We start from the raw sequence: 21,385 nt of genomic DNA on the forward strand, positions 1-21,385 counted from the left end.
GAGTGTTACCTTATAATTTCCTCTGCCTGCCCTTAAAGAGATTGTGGTAAACATGCATTTCCCCCCAAATTTTCTCCCATTTTAGATTTGCCTTTGTCCTTCATTATCAGCTCCTGTCTTACTATATTTAGACTGATGAACTAGAAGCCCAGAGACAGGGCTGGCCTTTCCTAGATTGGTGCCATGGGGTCAACACTGGAGACTTAAGCCTCTTTCCAGGTTCAGTGCTCCAAAGAGTGAGTCTCAATTCTGTGCAGGCAGGGGCTGTCCATGACACAGTCTGCTACAAACCTGGCCCAGTTCTTTTTCACACCTCTCAAGGGAGTGTACTATTCCTGAAATCCTGGCTCCGGCTTCTTGTCAGGAGAGAGCATGCTAAGTGAATTTGAATGAATCTGGCATGTGAGTAGACTCCTGTCTGTTGGCTCCAGGCTTCTGCTAAGCTGCTCCAAGGGGCTATAGCTTCTGTCATGTTGGCAACTTTCTTTTCAGTTTCAAATAATTCCATATTCCTTTTTTTTCTGGTACAGGGAGGGGCTGGAAGTAGAGTTCTCAAAGGCTCTTGACCCCAGTCCTGACAGATGGAAGGAACACAAGGGTTTCTGTTGTTTACTTGGCACCTCTCACAGTCCCTTTGAGATCATAGGCAAGGCTAAAGCTGATGGAACAACCACAGCCTCTGCACTGAATGATTTGGGGATGTCGACCATTTTCATCTAAAGAAATGAGGCCACAGCCCAAGGTCTTCTTTTTGGAAGTATTCAGTAGCCTTAGTGGGGTCCCCTCTGTATGGAGAACCCAGGACAGCCTTGGTCCAAGAGCATTCACATGGAAGACACACACTCCACAAACCACCCAGATTCTTCTTATTTCTAACCTGCATCTCACTTAATTAGGGACTGGTAGATGACATATTAATTTCTTCTAGTATCTTTTAGCTCATCAGCAATTAAGATTTGCTGCTTTCAATCATTCTCTGATACTTGGTGATTTCAATCCATGTTCTTCTTTTACTTAGACTTTATGATGACTTAAAACTGTATTCATTTTCTCTTCAGCCATCATCTATTCACACTTAAAAGCCCTATTTTTAGGTCCTATTCTCATGTTACTGATTATTTCAGCCACTTTCCCCCTACATCTTTCTGGATTTTTAAGATAACTTTACCTGCTCTAACATAATCAAGTGTATATGCTCAGAGACAGGGGAAGGGGAGCAAAATTATACCTTAAAAATACAGAGAGCTGCGCACCAGCGGTTCACACCTATAATACATGCTATGGGGTCCTGAGATCTGTAGATCATGCTGTGAAGCCAGCTGGGCAGGAAAGCCCATGAGACTCTTATTTCCAATTAACCACGAAAAAGGAGGAAGTGGAGATGTGACTCGAATGGTAGAGCAACAGCCTTAGGCAAAAATACTAAAAGACAGTGCCCAGGCCCTGATGAGTTCAAGCTCTAATACTATACACACACACACACACAGAGATTGATTTAAAATTTTTCTTATAACTACAGCCTCCTCTGACATACATTATTCCCCCCTTCTAAAACTGGGAACATAATATACAACTTACTTGCAACTTGTAGTTTTTGATTCACACTACAGTATGAAAGAAATTGTGATAGTGATCTATGACGTCAGGGATCATATCCATGAGTGTGCGTAAAAGGTAGGCCTAGAATAGGGTTACTAATCCATAGTTAGTTTTTATATTTATTTACTCTTACAAAGGAGTTTTGCTGGTGTAGTCCCTGGGCTTCTTTTGCTCAAGACTAGTGCTCTACCACTTGAGCCCTGGCCATACTTGTGACTTTTTTTTTGGTAGTTTATTTCAGATAAGAGTCTCACAGACTTTCCTGCTCTGGCTGGCTTTGAACTATGATCCTCAGATCTCATCCTCTTGAGTATAGCTGGGATTACAGGCATGAGCCACTGGCACCCAGCCCACATGAACCTTTTTAAGGATGTTCATACATGTTGGTAAGTTGGCATTCAGAGATGCATTACCATCTGTATCATCACAGTCATGTTCTCATAGACAGTGATTAATGGTACCACAGTTGTGATAGGCCAAAATGTAAACAACTTGTCCTTTTCTACCTTTCTTTAGGAAGCAGGACAAGGCTGCAGACTGGGGTAAAGCTGAGTCAGGAATGAGCAGCAAAACAATTCTCGGGGGGAAAGACTCAGTTACAAAAATTTCCAAGAGGCCTTAGTGAGGTGGAGCCTGGTGAATCTTACCTGTGTTCTTTTTCTTCTCCAAGGAGCTGATGGAGGGCAGGGGTGACTTGAGAATTCCTGTCAAGTCTTCATATAACTCAGACTCAGAACTAAGCCGCTTGGTACTGAAGGAGCCCACATTTCTGACCAGAGAACTGCTCACTGTGGTCCTTTAATAAAAACCTAGATATGGAAACCTCACAATCTTCCCCAGTACGACCTTTGTGAGGCTGGGAGACATTGTAGCATATCTTAAATGTAGCATATCTAAATGCATATCTTAATCTAAGTTGTGTATTGTTTTAGTTTTGTAGTTTTCAGCCTTCATTATGTTTTCATGACAAATGGACAACACACAGGCTTTAAGATCAAATAACTTCTGGTTTTATCATTTACCAACTGTACCACCTCACTCCACCTGCTCCAGCATGTGCAATGCAAGAAAACAACTGTTTAGTTTGGATTTTTTTTTTCATAAGTCTATAAGTGGGTTCCACTGATCTGATATGGTTGATCTGCCATATGAGAAACAATTTATACCAATTTCCCTCCCTCTTCCCCCTTTCTACATGAACTTTTCTTTTCACTATTGAGGTTTGAACTCAGAGCCTTATGCTTGCTAGGTAGATGCTCTGCCACTTAAGGCATATTCCCAGACTTTTTTTGCTTTAGCTATTTTCTTAACAGCATCTTGCATTTTTGCCTAAGAGAATCTAGACTGCAGTCCTCCTGTTTAGTTCCCTGGGCAGCTAGAATGTCAAGGGCATGCCACCATGTCCAGTTTAGTGGTTGAGATGGGGTCTGGCTAACTTCTCAGGTTATCTTGGCACTGCAATCTTCTTTGATCTCTTCTTGAGTAACTGGAATTGCAGACATGAGCCACATGCTTGCCGAAATAGATCATGTTTACACATTATTTTCTACCTCTAAAGGTCCAAGGTAACATTAAATATTGAGTCTACGGTTTCTGTTGGCTCTCTAGCTTTTAGTGTGTGCCTAGTGAAATTAGTCCTTAGTTTACCCCCAATGATCTGGAATTTGGTAAACAAAGAGCCAAGAAATGTCTTCCCCTTTAATTTCTGGGACTGTCCAGTCAAGAGTTGATCTGTTGGCTTTGTGATCTAGATCAAATACCAGGAGTGAAATCAAAAGTGTTAACACATTTGAATGAACTGAGGCAACAGGATAGTAAAACCCCCATTTCCTAATTTAAATGTAGCCTTGGGTGTAGCATACATATTCTGGCCTCTTAGATTAATCAGGCTCTAGAAGAGTCATTAATTGTAGCCAGCCAGTCCTGCTGGGAAGACCCAAAGCTGCCAGCTCCCTTGCTGAGAATGGAATAGAATTATAATTGGCTGTGAAAGCATGATGGCAAGAGAAGGGTGGATCTCCCTCTCAAAACCGGAGAGAGAGATTGGAGAGTAAGGCCTCCCTGTCCGCGCTCCCCCACCCCGCACCCCAGGGAGGTACATGGTAACAGGGCCCCACATTTAAGAAGTGGTCCTGGAACTGCTGGTTCAGTTCCAGGGCTGGATTCCAGGAGGAGGGGGTGCTCAGGACAGAAGCACCACGCCCTGCAAACCTCACTTTTGTACTTCTGGCTTCCATGAGAGAAGCGTGACAGAGTTACTGTCACATGCACCACCAATCTCCTACTTAAGAGAGATCGCCAAGCAGAAACTCGGCCTCCCGTGTGCGCGTGCGCACAGGCGGGGCGCGTGTGTATGCTCATTTGTCTCTCTGTGGTTTGACCCAATGGCCTAGCATTCAGGCTGTTGCTTCAGAATGACTATTCAGATGTTAATATTTTCTCACTCAGATATATCTGAAGATGACAGTGTTTGAGGAAAATTTATGCTCATGGCAATGTATATGTTCTCTGTGCTATGATAGTTCCTGGAATACACATGAAAAGAAATTAGCAAATGAAGGTCAACAGACATGACCATTAACAAACAAATGATGAACGTCCTTGCGTGTGTGCGTGCGTGTGCCTGCCAGTCCTGGGGTTGAATTAAAGACCTTGCAATCTAGCTGGGCTTTTCTACTCATGACTGGCATTCAACCACTTTTGAGTCACACTCCAGCCCAGTTTTCCTCCAGCTCTCCCTCTCAGCTTTTCCTTCCTTCCCTCCATCTCTCCCTCCCTCCCACTTTCCTTCCTTTCTTTTTTTCTTGTTAACAGGTGATAACAGTTTTGAACATTTTTCTTCATGAGCTGGCTTTGAACTACAGTCCTCAAAGCCCGAACCATGATCTTTCTAGTTATTCCTCCTGTGCAGCTGGCATGATAAGGGCATGCCACTATGACTAGCTAATTTGTTGAGATGGGGTCTGAGTAATTTTTTGCCCAGGCTGGCCTGACATTGCAATCTTCTCTGATTCTCAGTCTTCTGAATAGGAGGGATCACAGGCATAAACCACTGGTGCCTAGCCAACAGTGCAAGTTTTTAAAGTGTACACATACAATGATGCATGTGGTTTTTCAGAGACTATAAAGCAAATCATTTAACTTCTTTGTCCCTAATTTTCTTGTTGATGAACTGAGAGTAACGGTAGTACTTACCTAATAAGACTTTTCAAGAGAATAACTGATATACAGTGCTTAGAGTAGAATAGAAGCTCAGTAACTGCTAACATAATGATTTATTTTTTTTTTATGTGCTGGGGTTTGAACTCAAGGCTAGGCATTTTTTTTTCTTAAGACTGGCACTCTACTACTTGAGCTATACTTCCTTCTGCTTATAGTTGTTTTTTTAAGGTTAATTTGAGATATGAACCTCATCAACTTTCTTGGCTAGGCTGGCTTTGAACCGTGATTCTCTGATTTCAGTCTTCTGAGTAGCTACAGGATTACAGGAAGGAGTTATCAACATCTGGCTATGATAACCCCTATTGAAGGCTTAGAATTATTTATCCATCCCTGCTCCATTGACCTAGTATATGGTAAGTCTAGTGGCAATATTCAAGGCAGAATATTTTTAGAAGCTGATACTTTTTAAGAACTATTTTACAGGAGAAAAAAAACTTAATAAAATTCAGAGTTTTCAAGGAAATTTGACTGCATTAATACTTTAAAACTCAAGGCAATGAACCATCATTTATAACAACCAAATGGTTTTATTTTTATTGTACACTTTGAGTTTTATTATCAGAGTTTTATTGCAAGTTCATCACTAATTCAGTTAGGAAGGGGAGCAATGCATTGAAGGGGATCTTTGAAAATGGTACTTTATAATTTATAAAGATATAATGATAAGCTTCTAGTTTGCCACCACAAAGAAGAAGAAGAAGCACAACCCAATACCATTTCCCCCCCTCAATGCCATTCTCCTATTTATGCTTTATAAGGAATAAGGAATCTCTCTGGCCTTATCTCAGAACACAGGAAGGAAAACAATATAGAGAAAAAGAGGAGGAGGGGGGGAAAAATAATAACTTGTCTGAAATAGCGAGAACTTGATACTTCACAAAAACAGTAGAAAAATTTTGTATTTAATAAAAGGAGTCCAAGGGCCTTGGCTCACACCTGTAGAAGGCAGAACAGGCTCTTTGCTACTGGGAACAACCTTTTCTTCGCTAAAGCTGATTGTTGGATCATGCTTGAGTGCCCAGTCTGTTCCCAGTGGATCACCATTTCCTGGGAAATGAGCAGACCACCATTTAAAGTCATCTATTGCATGAATCAGGTCACCCCTCACCGCTTTTCCCAGGCTTCCTGGTTCCACAATGGGGGAAGAGGTGTGTGGCATATGGACCATAGCTTCCTCTGTCCAAGGTACTGAAATCCTGCATGATTGGGGCAAGTTTGTTTCTGTTGCTGTGACTGCTCGTTTTTTCTTTGGGTTAGAAGGGGTATTAGATGAATCATCTCTACTAGTCCATGACAGTTTTGGACTATTTACAATTCTACAAATTATACAAAGACTTCCCAAATGAAAAATGACCTAACACCAGATTCTAAGGAGTTTCTTGAAGATAAACTAGGCCAAAGACATAAAAGCAGAAACTCTTTGTCAGTGAAGAGAGCACAGTTCATAGGCAGATCAAAAAGAAATGGTAGCATCAACCACAGGATCCATCCTGGAACCTTGAAACAGAGGATCTGGAGAGAAGTTTAGATTTGTGGACACATAACATAGCAGAGGCATGGAACTATGGGAATACTCCAGGTACTGAAAAGAACTGCTTCCTAGGATAGAGAAAGTCCATTTCTATTGCTCATTTTAGATCACTGTTTTGAAGCACTGACACATGCTCCAGGTTATGTGAAAAGGAACATCTTCTATTGAAAAGAGTAATCTGTTGCTTGTAATGTTTCTTGATGTAAAGTTTGTCTATATAGAATATGATCACTTACAGAAAAAGCTTATTAAGCAGGAACCAGTGGCTCATGCCTCTAATATTAGCTACTTAGGAGGCTGAAATCTGAGGGTTGTGATTCAAAGCTGGCCAAGGCAGCAAAGTCTGTGAGACTCTTCTCTCCATTAAACTACCAAAAAAGCCAGAAATGGAGCTATGGTTCAAGTGCTAGTCTTTAGCAAAAGAAGCTCAGGGACAGCACCAGACCCCAAGTTCAAGCCCCAGGACTGGCACATAAAAAGAGAAAAAGTTTATTAAGTCAAGTGAAGGAAAGAGCAGCTCTTTGTAATGAGTGACCACAAACAATATGGCTTCCCTCAGCCCAAGCTTTCAAGGCAAAATTCTTCTAAGGCTAGTTGCCTCAACAAAGGTTGTTTATTACTCTCGATGTTGTTTTGGATGGTTTTGTTCACACAAAATGAGTCAAGGAAGGTCTGGATGTCATTGCTAAGCATCATTCTGTACTCATATCTCTCCCCTTCATCTAAACCAAAAAAAAAAAAAAGGAATGACAACACGAATCCCAAAGATATCAAGACACAGGGACCACAGCCATCTTATGTTGGCTTTCAGTTACTCTTTCCTTCCCAAGACCTCTCAACACATCTAAACAATTCACCATTTACCACAACATTTTTCATTATAGGCATCATCTGTACATCATCAAACAAATTGTTTGATTTCTTCATTTGGTTTCCCACAACATTTTGATTCTGTATTTATATGTACAAAGTTTTAATCAAGATTATAGCTACATTGAAAAACTCTCACTGAGAACATATTTTCCAAAAAGACTTCCCTTACGTGATCAATCTTTTTGTAATATGGAGTAAGCTATTTCCATGCTTCTTATGTCTCAGTGTTAGTGAAACTTCTCATTGAGATAAATCCTCTTATAAGTAAAATGAGTATTAACTATTGATGTATATCAAAACTAACTAATTATAGCCTTGTCATTGAAGACTCTGTTTTTGTGGCTTTACTATCTTTCCAAATCTAATTTTTTTTTCCAGGTCAAAGATTTTGCAGATGCAGATTTTGTCAGGAGGCTAGTCTCTTCTTTGGCCAGATTTACATTTCATTGAAAGCAGCCATTTTAGTTGTCCTCAGTTTGATCTTCTTGAATGTTTCTGAACATGAGCAGAGCAAAGAGGTCTGCCACATAATAGCAAGGGTCTTTTATTAACTCTTGATACATGTGGATATCAAGTAAACATAGGCCAATTTAATGAGAGTTCTAAGAGGTGTCCCTGTGGTGTAGGTAGGTGAATGCAGGATGGAGAAATGAGGTCATTTGCCCAGTGCAATGCCAAAACCATGTGATAGAATTAGGAATTGAAAGTGATGATTTTCTACTGCACTTCAGCCTCTCTCACTTCATTCATAAATACACTGTGTTTACTGCCTGTATTCACATCTCCTCTATAGCCTGGCTCATTTTTTCCTTGTTCTTGCGTACTTCCTGTTCGTTCATTCATTCATTCATTCTGTCTGTCTGTCTGTCTTTGTCTCCCTGCTCCCACCCCTCTCTCACACCTACACACATATACCTTGGACTTCTGACAAAGCACACCAGCTGCCACCAGGCTCTGGGCCTTACTGTGAGGACAACACGACTTACATTTTTCTTCCCTGTAGGAGAGTCCCACGGGGCAGCCTGAGAAGACCTCCTAATGGCAACCTTTGAGGTTGGCCTTCCCAGGCTCAACCCACATGTACCCTGAGCTTTAGCTGGAAGACTTGAAGGAAGCTGGCATGTGGTCGTGGTAGTGATGGTGATGTGTCTGTGTGTGTGTGTGTGTATTTGTATACATGAGCTTGCTTGCATGTGTGTGCATGCAAGTGGGTGGATGCAAGTGTGCACATGACTAGACCCCCACCCAGGGAGGGGATCTCATCACTGCTAGGAGTCCAGACTCATCTTCACTGCTGGCACGGACCTCCATGGGCTGGCTGGTCTGAGAGTGTATCAGCTTGCCATTTATTTAGTCAAGAAGAGAATGTCTTCACAAGGGAGCACATCCAGACAGTTTCTCTCGTTCTTTAAACAACAACAGCAACAAATTACAAGGTAGTGGGAAGGAAAGGAAACAGTGAGGAGTTTCTATTTTTAAACCTTGCCAGGCCTCACTTCAATGGAAGTTCCTGTGAGGAGGGCAGCAAGGGATAAGCTGAAGGGAGCAATTTCTAAACATACTATTCTAGTAGCTGGAACATTTCCCCCAAGGTATCCTACGAGGGTTGCCAATATATGAAACAAATAAGAGAACTGCTTATTAATGCCAAGGTGTGCTGCTTCCAGATCCACCCTCACCTCCTGGCAGTTCCACTGGGCACACAGTGACGTCTGGTACAGACAGCTTTGCTGAAACCAGCTGAAAGATGTGCATCACACATCCAAGCACACACTTTTTCATCCATTCATTCACAAAGGACTTGGTGCTTACTATGTGCCAGATGCCAGGTTAGAAGCAGGCCTACTGTGGCTCCTACTTGTAATCTTGTAGACAAAACAGACATTTGTCATGAAATCCCACCAACACATCTACACTGCAACTATGATGCATGCTATAAGAAAGAAGAAATGGTGTCAGAAGGGCCCTCAACAGAAAGCTACCCTTCAGGAGCCGTGTGTAGGCGGAATGTGGAAAGACAGATACCAAGTGCATAAGAGGAGCAGGAATCAAGGCACTGATGGCTCACACCTGTAATCCTAGTTGCTTAGAGGCTAAGATCTGCAGATCAGGCTTCGAAGCCAGCCTGGACAGGAAAGTCTATGAGAGTCCTATCTCCAATTAGCCACCAGAAAACCCTAAGTGTCACTGTGGCTCAAGTGGTGGAGTACTAGCCTTACCCACAAAAGCTGATGAACATGCCCAGGCCCTGAGTTCAAGTCCCACAGATGACAAAATAAGGAGAGAAAAAAATCCAAAAGAGGGAAGAGCAAATCTTACATTCTGATGCCCAGGTAACCACTGCACACAGATCTGACCCACAGATCATAAGATTAATGTAATGTTTGTTTCTAACTTCTGAGGGATGGGTTGCAAGAAACTGAGCATCTATTTTGTGTGGCATTGGCTGAGGTCACTTGAGGGGAAGGCTGGACTGAGCCGAACCAGTTGGCCTTCGTGTGGCTGCCTCTGTGTGGGGGTCTTCATGTAGCTGGTAGCTTGAAGCACCCAGAGAGATTGGTCCAAGAGTGTTGGCGAAGAAACCAGCACGGCACAAGACAGGAAGCATTGGTCTTCTATCCACACTGTTCTGTGACCCTCCCCACTCCAGAACTTTCTGTAAAAGCCACCTTGTCATCTAGGACATGTCAGTTAAGCTATATGTTCCCATATCTATAAGCTAGTATTAGTAATTAATCCTGCTTCAGCACAGCCATTAAGAATCTACACCTTGTAGCTATTCAGGAGGCTTCGATCTGAGTCTCACAGTTTGAAGCCAGCCAGGGAAGGGACATCTGTGGGACTTTGATTTCCAATTAACCACCTGAAAACTGGAAATGGAGCTGTGGCACAAAGTGTTAGAGGACTAGCCATGGGCACAAAACTCAGGAACAGTGTCCAGGACCTGAGTTCAAGCCCCATGACTGATTAAAAAAAGAAAAGAATCTAGACCTTACAGTCAGCATCTCTAGATTCAAATCCTATCTCTGCCACCAGTGATCCTCTGTGCATGTCAGTAAACCTCTGTCTTTCCGCATAGAATTACATAAGTTAATAGACTGAGTACTTGAAATGATACTTGGCCTATAGTAGGTAACATGGAAACTTTAGTTAATATTAACACTTTGGTCCATATAACTATTGGCAAGATCAAAGGTGATAGTTGTAGCAGGGTGTCACCAGAAGTCCTCAAAATTATGAGTCCTGTTCCTCTATTTGGGAACAAATAGTTTTTGGAGGCTAAAGGATCAGAGTTTGAATTCTGTTCTGCCATGGCTGGGTGACCTAAGTAACTTGTCTGTCTAGTGGCATTGGTTATGAAGGTTAAATGGGAAGCAGGGGACTACTTGGAATCTAATAGGAACTAGGTTCACATCTCATTATGTGGTCTTACTCTGATGTAAGTAACATATGATGGAGTTAGTAGATGAAGCCCTAATCCTCAAACAGGTGGCTACAGATTAAGGCAGAGGGTGGGGGTGGGGGTGGGGTGCTACAAGAATGCTCAGACTTCAGCTTGACCTGTGTGCCATGCACATATGGGTGCCTTGTATTCCTGGAAGGCTCTGAGCAGGTTTCTCTACTACACACCTCACCCATGTCTCACTAGGTCACTGTTAAAGCTATTTCCAGCAAAAGATGTTTTTATGCAATTACTAATGATTAATAACAAACTGAGTAAATCATTGGGGGTTACAGATATTACCATCCCTTAGCAAAACTGGGCCAGAAGCGAAAGGAAAGCATGGCATGTTCTCTGGGCATATGCCCAGGGGAGACTGAGGCAGTCACAGTCACAGGGATGTGACTACCAATGCCAGGCCTATCTTGGGGCTCTATAAGGGCCCTTATGTACTCCACCTGCATGCCAAACTTCATCCAGCATGTCTTCATTTAACCTGCCTGATAGCTGGTAGTTCTATGAATTTCATATTAAAAATTAGCTTCTGCTTTTTGAAAAAGTCTGAAAACAATGGAACACTGAAACAACATTTTTGTTAGATACTTATTTCATTTTAACCCTCATTTTGAGTTTTTTTTTCTGTTATATAAAGGAGCAGTGTTAAAGCACACAAACATAGGAAATAACAATAACATTTCTTTACATTTTATGCGCATCACGTTTTAAAAAGAAATTTGATTCTTACAATAGCCCAGGAAACTATTCAAAATGAGGGCTCTTCCCCATTTGCAGATGAAGAAACTGAAGTCAGAGAATCTGGAAACTCCCCACAAAGATGACAGGGACAGGATTTATTGGACTCTGCCTGGTGATAGCAATGATAATGCCTATTATAAAGCAGACAGTTTGTCAGTGGCTTCTTTTTGCCTGTTTCCATGCTGAGAGTTAGAGTCATTATCTCTACTAGTCTCTTAACAACTCTATGAGGAATATAACATTACCTGTAAATGAGGGCTTTTTTTGTCAAGTGACTTGATCAAGGTCTCACAGCTAAGAACTCATACGTCTAACTTGAATCTAACCTTGAAGAAATGCTCAAACAAATGCAAATTGTAGGGCTGTTTGAAAACCACTAGCTGGACTCTTCATTTTTCAAAAATGGAGGAGTTGGAAAGGTAGAAAACTGATTTCAAGGACATACATGAGAACATTCAAATCTATTGAAGATAAATTTTATATTAGCCTTCTTTTTCAGTACTGAGCCTTATACTGGCCCATAGGCCTTTTATTTGTAGCTTGTTTTTGAGACAGTCTTGCTAATTTTACCTACGCTAGCCTAGAACTTGTGATCCTCCTGCCTCTACCTTCCAAGTATTTGGGATTTGCACCACCATGCCCAATTACTATAAGCATCATATCAACTGCTGAATTTCCGAGTGTGATCATTGCGTTGTGTCTACTTAGGAGCACAAACTTGTTCTTAGGAGATAGAGAAATATTGTCTATTTTAGGAATAGGAAAGTATTTTGGAGTAAATCGTCATGAAGTCTGCTATTCTCAAATGACTTAGAGAAAAATTACAAAGGGATAAGCATAACTAGGTGTGCATATGCATACATTCTCATCGAAAGAATGTCAGACAGAAAGCACCATGTATCAAAATGAAGATGGGTTGAGTGCTCATTCTTTGTGCTATTTCAACTTTGCTATGTTACTGAATGTTTTCAAAAAAATAAAAAACACCTGGAGAATTGTGTGTGTGTGTGTGTGTGTGTGTGTGTGTTTAAGTCACACATGCAGCTTTGTCCTGGCCCTCCAGCCTTGCAAGACCAACCACGGGAAACAGGCGGATGAGAGGTGCAGGTACCCAGCACGGGAGTGCAGTGTGCAGAAGAGCCCTTTAGGGCTGTCAGGTCCCGGCGTGGCTGGTGAGTCAGCGTGGCTCCTGAGTCAGTCTGCCCTCTGCTTCCTGGATCCTGAGCTGTCACCCTCTCAGCAATCCACTGTGCAGCCCAGCATTTGTCCCTGACAATCCCCAGAAAGGCATCTTGCAAGCAGATAGAAAAGCCCAGATTATGACATTCCCATACTGTCCAGACAGTAATTTATCATTCATGGCTCATTAACTTGAGCTAAAAAGAAAAAAAAAGAAGAAAAGAAAGAAAGAAAGAAAAAGAGAGAGAAAAGAAAGAAAAGAAAAAAGGAAAACCACGGATGTAGCCAGCTGCTAATCCTCCAATTGGTTTGATTCAGATTACACAACCTGTTATGCCACTCCTGGCACCCTGTCCCTAATTTTTCCTTTTTTAATTTAAGGGAAGGGAGTGAGTATTCAAATCCATTCTTGGTTTTTACCTTTACCTCTTGTGACTGGCGAAGGCAAAATCCCTGCAGTGCGAAGAGTATGGTTATCACAGTCAAAGTTTTGAGATAATTCTGTAGATTTCCTTCTCCCTCACTTTTGATTTGTCCTGGTTTCCTTCACCCCCCTCCCCCTGGAAACATTGAAAATGAAGGGTTATAGTCTAATATCTACAAAGCATCTGGCCCTGAAGATCCTGTGGCACTTTACAGATAGCGTCTGGAAAACGACATGAACCCGCACAATGTGTCTGTGAGGGAAGAGGTTTTTGACAGAAATTGATCCTGAAGATGGAACAGAAAAAGACAGGTAGAAACTACAGCAGGAGGAATTCAAGCTAAAAGAGAAGAGGAATTACCAGATGGTGTGGAAAGGAAGTAGATTTCTAAGGCAGTGGTTTACATTTCTCTTTTTGAAATTTTTTTTTTACAGTATTGGGTACTGAACTCAGGGCCTTGAGCTAACTTAGTCTCGCCACATTTGGAGGTGGTGGACATTGTTTGTTCTTTCTTCCTTCCTTCTTTCTTTCCTTATTTTGTTAATGGTGGGACCTGAACTCTGGGCCTGGGCACTGTTCCTGAGCTCTTCAGCTCAAAGCCAGTGCTCTACCACTTGAGCCACAGCACCACTTCCAGTTTTCTGGTGTTTAGTTGGAGGTAAGAGTCTCATGCCCTGGTTGGCTTTGAACTGCAATCCTCAGATTTCAGCCATCTGAGTAGCTAAGATTATAGGTGTGAGCCACTGGCATCCAGCCCCACTGGTTATTCTTTTATTTATTTATTTATTTATTTTTTGCCAGTCCTGGGCTTGAGCACTGTCCTTGGACTTTCTCAAGGCTACCACTTGAGGCTCAGCACCACTTCCGGCTTTTTTTCTATGTATGTGGTACTGAGGAATCGAACCCGGGTCTTCATGCATGCTAGGCAAGCACTTTAACCACTAGGCCAAACTCCCGGTCCCCCCCACTGGTTATTCTGAAGGCAGGTTTTGTGGGGGGGTTTTTTTTTGTTGTTGTTTTTTAGATTGTGGGGCTTAAATTCAGGGCTTGGGCATTGTCCGTGAGCTTTTGTGCTCAAGGCTAGCCTTCTATCATTTTGAGCCAAAGTTCTACTTCTGGTATTGCCATGGTTAGTTAGAGATAAGAGACTCATGGACTTTCCTGCTCAAGCTGACTTTGAACCATGATCCTCTGATCTCAGCATCTCAGTAGCTGGGATTACAGGCATGAGCCACCAGTGCCTGGCAAGGGTGGTCTTATTTTATGCCAGGTCTAACTTGGGTGATGATGCTCCTAGTTGTGCTTCCAATGACATTGAGAATGACATGGCTTCACTAAGCCCAGCCTCTGCGTTTCCTTCATGAATTGGATAATAGGCATGCACCATGAACCTAATCACTGATTGGCAGAATCTAGCAAATGTTTTTATACCCAGGCTAACCTCAAACCATAATCCCCCATCTGCCTCCAAAGTGGCGAGGATTATAAGTTTGAGACACCAAGGCTGGAATTTTTTCTCTAAATCTGTTTAACACAGGTAAGCTCTCCTTATAGTGGACATAGGACATTTGCTTTCTAGAGCCTGTTCAACCTATATATAGAGTCCACATAAGGCAGATCTGTTCCCCACCACACCCTGGTTCTGTGTATGTACACATAACCGGACCTAGCTAACCAGAGGCCTTCCATCGTTGGCCATAGCGATTGGTTTAGAAATGGGTCACATGACCCAGGCCATTGAAGGAGGTCTCCTCAAGCTGTATGGGAAGACACTCTCAGCCTGAGCTGAATGCAGAAACTCAAGTGCAATATCAGCTAAGGCTGCTGGAGTCCGCCATGCTTCTGTCTCACCCAGCCAGACTCGACTACACAAGACAAAGGATGGAAATAGAATCTAGCCCTTGGTTCCAGCCATGCTGCGTGTCGTTCATTTTGGCCTCCTTGATTTGGGGCCAATTCATTTCTAGTTTTTATAATATAATTCCCGTTGATTTTCTGCTACTTGTAATCAAAAGAGAGCTAACCTACATAGTTCTATTTTTTTGTCTAAAAGCTTTATTCTATACTGTCGCATTGGTAAGTACACAATTTATTTAAAATGATGTCCATGCATTCCAGTTTGGAACAGAGGAATTGATTGGGAGGGAAGAAAATCACAAAATGATATCTCCAGGATGTCTTTACCCATTTTATGATTGATGAGGCAGAAATAATTGGCCTGGTTGAGACTCTGGAACATGTCTTCTACCCAACAACCCCTTGGTGTGCCAACTCCCATCAACACTGACACCAGGTGTTTATCCTCCCTTCTCCCTGGAGGCCAGTAACCCACCTTGTAGAGGTGGCTCTTCACTTTGGGGCAGCTCAATCACTACACTGTTCTTTCTGTACTAAAGCAAACCCATCTATTTGTTCCTTCTAGCCATGGGTTCTTGTCTTCTGAGATGACATAGAGTGAGTTTGGTCTCTGCTTTGTGATAACTTCAGGCAGTAGTCCTCTGTCTTTTGTATTCCTGCCTAAGTATTCCAATCATTCTTTGTGTCACACCTCTTTGTCTTCCCATTGTGGTCTTCCCAGTATTCACCTACTTTTAGAGGTGTATATCCCTAAACGGCCCATCTTGCATACAGAGGTGTTATGCATAGGAGTTCTCTTATGTCTTTTTTCTGGATTTTAGTGGATGTTGACTAAGATTACATTATCATCATGAAAATAAACAAAGGGAAAAGAGAGAGAATGTCTTTAAAAAAATGAAATTCTTTACTGGTCTGGAAAAGTACATATCAAGAAAAATAAACTCACTGATAACCTTACCACCTAGAGATAGTGTTAACACTTACAGTGTAATCTATTTTCTATTAAAATACATGAATAATTTACAAGCTAACCACTGGTGGCTCACACCTGCAATCCTAGCTAATCAGGAGGCTGAGATGTGGAGAATCCAAGTTCAAAGCTAGCTCAGGCAGAAAAGCCAGAGAGACTCCATTTCCAAAGAATCAGCAAAATGCTGGACTGGGGCATGACTTAAGTGGAGTGCTCAGTTCAGCAAACCTCAATACTGGCAAAAGAAGAGGAAGAGGAGGAGGACAAGGAAAATAAATGATTACAACTAAAATTTGGAGTCAAACTCTAGGTACTTACTAGACTTGAGCACATTTCATGTCATTTTAAATTTTTATATAATTAAGTAGTTATATAAAGAGATTTCAGTTCCATAAGTTAGGCTATGAGTAAATGCATCACGATCAATGTCACCTATTATCCTTATTTTTCCCTTTTCACCTGTATCCTCAAGTTATATAGTTTAAATTTTAAATAATGTACATTGAATATAATTACTGCATTTGCTCATTCCATGTCATTAATAATCTTTGGGAACATAATGACACCTTAATAGTTCACATACTGTGATAAGATTCTAAATATTTGAATCACATCCTTATTATCCAACTCTAAGGTTTGTTCATATTTTTATAGCTTAGTAAACAGTCATGAGGGAGATTAAGGTGATTTACCTTTTGTAAAGGTTCTTGCTTCACCTAGGAAAGTTCTGGAAATATATTTATTTCTTTTCCCTCTCTACAATGTATGAAGCACTTGTGTAAATACACTGCTCAGCACTATTATAATTTATTATATTATGATGAATTTATTAGAAACAAATGGTGTCTAACTGCAATTTTAAGTTGTATCTTTTGGTTATTTGTAAAGTTGATTTTTTAAACCTTTAATAAAACAATTTTAAATGGAATAAAATTGGCTCTTCTGTGTTTCAGAGGTAAGTGGTATTTATTTTCTTTTTTGTTACATTCCTTTGATGATTAGATTCATTCAAATGATTTTAAATGGAATAAAATATTCTTTTATTGCTTCTTCTATGCTTACTACATTACTTTCATAAATTAAAAAAAACATAAATAAAAAAACTTACTGCGCCAGGCACAGTGGCTCAAGCCTGTAATACTGACTAGTTGGGAGGTAGAGATCAGGGAATTTTGGTTCACGGCCAGCCCAGGTTGCTAACCTTGTCAGATTCCATCTTGATCAGTTGTTGGCTGCCGTGTTACACACCTATTCCTCCAGCCACGGGGGAAACAAAATGGCACAAAGTATACACCAGTCATCCCCAGGATGAGGCACACGTAGAAGGATCACAGCCCAGGCCAGTGTGCACATAAAATAGGACCCTATCTTGAAAAGAACCAATATAGAAGAGGAATTAGGGGGTGTGGCTCATCCTTGATTGCCTGTCCAGACCCTGAGTTCAATCTCCAGTTTTAAATAGGGGCCAGGAGTTTGGCCTAGTGGTAGAGTGCTTGCCTAGCATGCAGGAAGGTCCAGGTTCAATTCCTTGGTACCACATACATAGAAAAAAAAAAGCCAGAAGTGTGCTATGGCTCAAGTGGTAGAGCTCTAGCCTTGAGAAAGCCCAAGGACAGTGCTCAGGCCCTGAGCTCAAGCCCAGGACTGGCAAAAAAAAAAAAAAAAAAAAAGTACTATATTTCTAAAACTAAAAGTATATTTCCAAGGCCAGTAAGTCTGCCAAAGCTACTTCACAGGTGAGTTCTGAAGGAATAAGGGAATAAGTGGCACACGACATGAGGTGGCACTTGAAACTTTAAAAGCACATGTAAGCAAATGTCATCATCTTCCTCTTTTATCTCTGACAACCCTCTACAGCTGTCATCTCTGTTCACAACTATGAGAGGTGATATCTAGATAAGTAGAGGGTGTAGAGAACTCCAGTTTCTCACAGTTGTGGTTTCTCTGGGAATAGAGTGTGCATTCCGAAGGCTGCTGTGAACGTTGCTGGGAACACAGCAAAGATATTTGATACTGTTGCCATGTCAATAGTTGGAAACACCATTAATTAAGGGTCCACTCAGGACTAGGCCCTGAAATAAGCATTACGGACAAAGGCACTTAAGACAAAGGCAATAATGGAAAAAGGGAGGTGACTACGGAGAGAAGAGGTGATGGGTTGGCGAAACGCCATGATGAGAAATGAAAACCAGCTAATTAATCTAAGATTTCTTTCCTTGGTGGCAGGTGAAATGGAGACTATAAGACAAGTATTTATTGCAGTTGTATGTTGTAATTTTAAGACATCCATTTGTAAAACTTAAAATCAATTTTTGTTTCTGGTCCTGGGGCTTGAACTTGGGGCTTGGGTACTATTCCTGCGCGTTTGCACTCAGAGCTGGAGCTCTACCATTTTAACCACAACTCCATTTCTTTTTGGCAGTTAATTGGAGATAATAGTTTCATGAACTTCCTTGCCCAAATTGGCTTCAAACCATGATCCTCAGATTCTAGCCTCCTGAGAGACTGAAGATTACAGGCATGAGCCACCAGTGCCAGAATAATTTTTAGGTAGATTTAGCATTCAGTCCCTTTTACTGAATGTCTTTTGTTATATCTACGACATGGCCAATATTAGGCTAGGTGCTTTGAGTGCAAAAGCAGGTATGACTTCTGCTCTCCATAAAAATACAGAGAACTGGGCACACATCTGGCTGGCATCTATAGTCCTACCTATTCAGAATGCTAAGATCTGAGAACTGCAGTTTGAAGCCATCTGGCAGTAAAGCCTGAAATTTTATCTTCAATTAACCAGCAAAGAGATATAAATTGGAGCTGTGGCCCAAGTGGTAGAGCACCAGCCTTTAGCAAAAAATCTCAGGACAGCAAGCACCCAGCCCTGAGTTCATGTCCCAGAACAGACACATGCACACATGTACACACGTGCACACCAAAAAGAAAAGAAAAAGCAAACAATCTAAAGACCCCCCCCCCCCTCTGGAGCCTATAGTCACGCAATGGATTACAATGAAATCACTGAGAAGGACTTATTCCATTGGCATTTTGTTGATGTGAAAATGTACTCATGATGCTAAATTTTTAAAAAAGCAAAGTTTAAAAACCGGCATTTAGGATAACATTGATTCTATAATGTTTTTTGATATTGTATATATGCATCTAAATATCCTCAAAAGGCTAATAATCGTTATCTCTGAACTGCTTGATTAAATGTAAAATTTTATTTTCTTCCTTATGACTTTCTATACAGACTTTTTACGAATAAGTAGGCATTCTTTACATGCTGGGAAAAATATAAAGTTGCGCTCCTATTACATGGTGTAAAAAGTGAGTCACGGCAGTCCCTGGGAGCCAGCAGGGGCTGGAAGATGCTGTCTCCTTTGCTTCCTGGGCGCAGGAGTGTTTGACCAGCAGCTCTGCACTCCCTGGGGAGTCCATATCCTTTCCTGATGCATTTCCATGCCTAGTTTAGACACTGCCACCAGCCACATAAGCCCCCTTACTTAGTGTTTTCTCTTCTTCCTGAGAAACAAAGGCCTTTAAGAGCTCTGATTCATCACTCGGCTGGAGGCCAAGTCACCGGGGCCTCCAACGCAGGTGTCTGGGATGACAGAGCAACGTTGAGCCTCCCCGGGTAAGGGCAGCCCTTCCGCCTCCCAGGCTGTGAAATGTCAGACGTGATTAGAAAGGTCACTTGTCCTGACAGCTCTCTGCGCTTCCCAGAGAGCAATCTTCCTGCTGGGAACATTCTTAATTGTGCTTCCTGTGGTGTGTGCCTGAGTGCTCTGCTCTAATAACACAGGACCCCACCTTCCTCCCAGGTATTCCGAAGAAGAAGGAGGAGGAGAAGGAGGAGGAAGAGGAAGAGGAGGAAGAAGAGGAGAAGAAGGAGAAGGAGAAGGAGGAGGAGGAGGAGAAGGAGAAGGAGAAGGAGAAGAAGAAACAAAGCTTGCAAAAAAAAAAAACAACAAACCTGGGCAGCTCTTAGATTTAACACAATAGTGTAAAGTGGCTTTCTAGGAATGGGTGTCATGTGGTAAAAGAAGGGGAAAAGAAACATTCACTCTAAGGGACAGTGGAGCTAGTGGGTCATGGAGCAGAGAACAGACACACCCCTCTAGTCACCCAGTACTGCAGGAAACTCAGACAAGGTTAAGTTGGAGAGAGAGAGAGAGAGTGGGGGGGGGGGGTCACGGCAGGGTGAGGTTCTCAGTTGTCTGTGGGTTCTTGGCCCCTCCCCTAGAACCTCTGATTCTGCAGGCCAAAGCTGCTGCCCACAAAATGCTCTCTGAAGAAGCACCCACAGTGCTTCTGGACACCGGTGGTCTGAGCTTCTTGCTTAGAAATCTGATCCTAACAGACAAAGACAGACACACCGAGAAAGTCATTGCTGAGTATAGCAGAGGAAATCACAGGGCAGAAGGAGTATGTGATGGGGTAGAAGAGTCAGCCTCAGGGACAAAGGGATGTGACCTGCATAACCTCCATCTTTTACAACTCATGTAATCAGGGAGTAGCTTTGGAGCCTGTCAAGAATAATCCTGCTGTGAGTGCCTCCCTGTACCTATTGCACTTTCATTGCTATAGTGAATCACCAAGGGCAGGTTATATTATAAAGAAAAGAGGTTATGGTTCCACAGTAAACTTCTGGAGGTACAAGGTCAAGGGGTCATATCCGTGGCAGACTCCTTGCTGGGAAAATGCAAAATGGCACACACGGAACGTGTGTATGTGTATGTGTGTGTCTTTGTTTTCTTTCTTTGTGTGTGTGTGCTAGTAATGGGGTTTGAACTTAGGATTTTACACTCTTACTTTGCTTTTTTGTTCAATGTTAGTACTCTACCACTTGAGCTGTAATTCCATCTCTAAAATCATTATCACATCCATCAGTGTCAAGCTTTTGTGTTCTCTTTCGCTCTCTTTCACTCTATCTCTCAGCCTTTCTCTCTCTCTTTCCATTTTTATAAAGTCACGAGGATTCAATTATAGATCTTCACACTACGGGTCTCTTCTAATCGTTATCATCTGCCAAAAACCCTTTCTTTAATAACAATAGCCAGATTATACTTGTATATCACAATGACAGTAAAACTCCAGCAAGAGGTTCAGGGGGACAAACTATATTCAAGCCACAGCACATGGCCAAGGCTAATTGGTGTCATTATGAAAGACCTGCCCTTTGGTGATATACTGGCTAGACAATAACCTTATAGCAGAGCTATTGTTTGGCAATATTATATCCATTGCTATTTCTAAGTATTCGGAAGGTTTTTCTTAAATGTGTCTTGTTTTTATCATATTTTATCAGGAAAATACAGGAGAAAAGTTGAGCTCAAAGGACTCATTCCAAATGCACTCACTGGTCACTAAGCCCGCTCTCCTCTCATGATGAGCCAGTTTGCACATTACATGCGCAGCAGCTTCCACTGATGGTCAAGAGTTAAAGCGAACAAATTCTATGCTTCTTCTTCGGCAAGTCAAGGAGAGAAAGACTATGACCACGTCATGTGGTAGTGGTAGGGAGGCTGTAGATG

General features: G+C 41.9%; 1 protein-coding gene across 1 annotated transcript in view; it reads right to left on the reverse strand.

The window, feature by feature from the left end:
• Marchf4 (membrane associated ring-CH-type finger 4) overlaps positions 1 to 21,385 on the reverse strand; it is a 95,995-nt gene that overhangs the window by 37,406 nt on the left and 37,204 nt on the right. The window lies entirely within an intron of this gene.

This window comes from Megascapheus bottae, chromosome 21 (assembly GCF_031878675.1).
Source record: "Megascapheus bottae isolate mThoBot1 chromosome 21, mThoBot2.hap1, whole genome shotgun sequence".
NCBI lineage: Eukaryota > Metazoa > Chordata > Mammalia > Rodentia > Geomyidae > Megascapheus > Megascapheus bottae.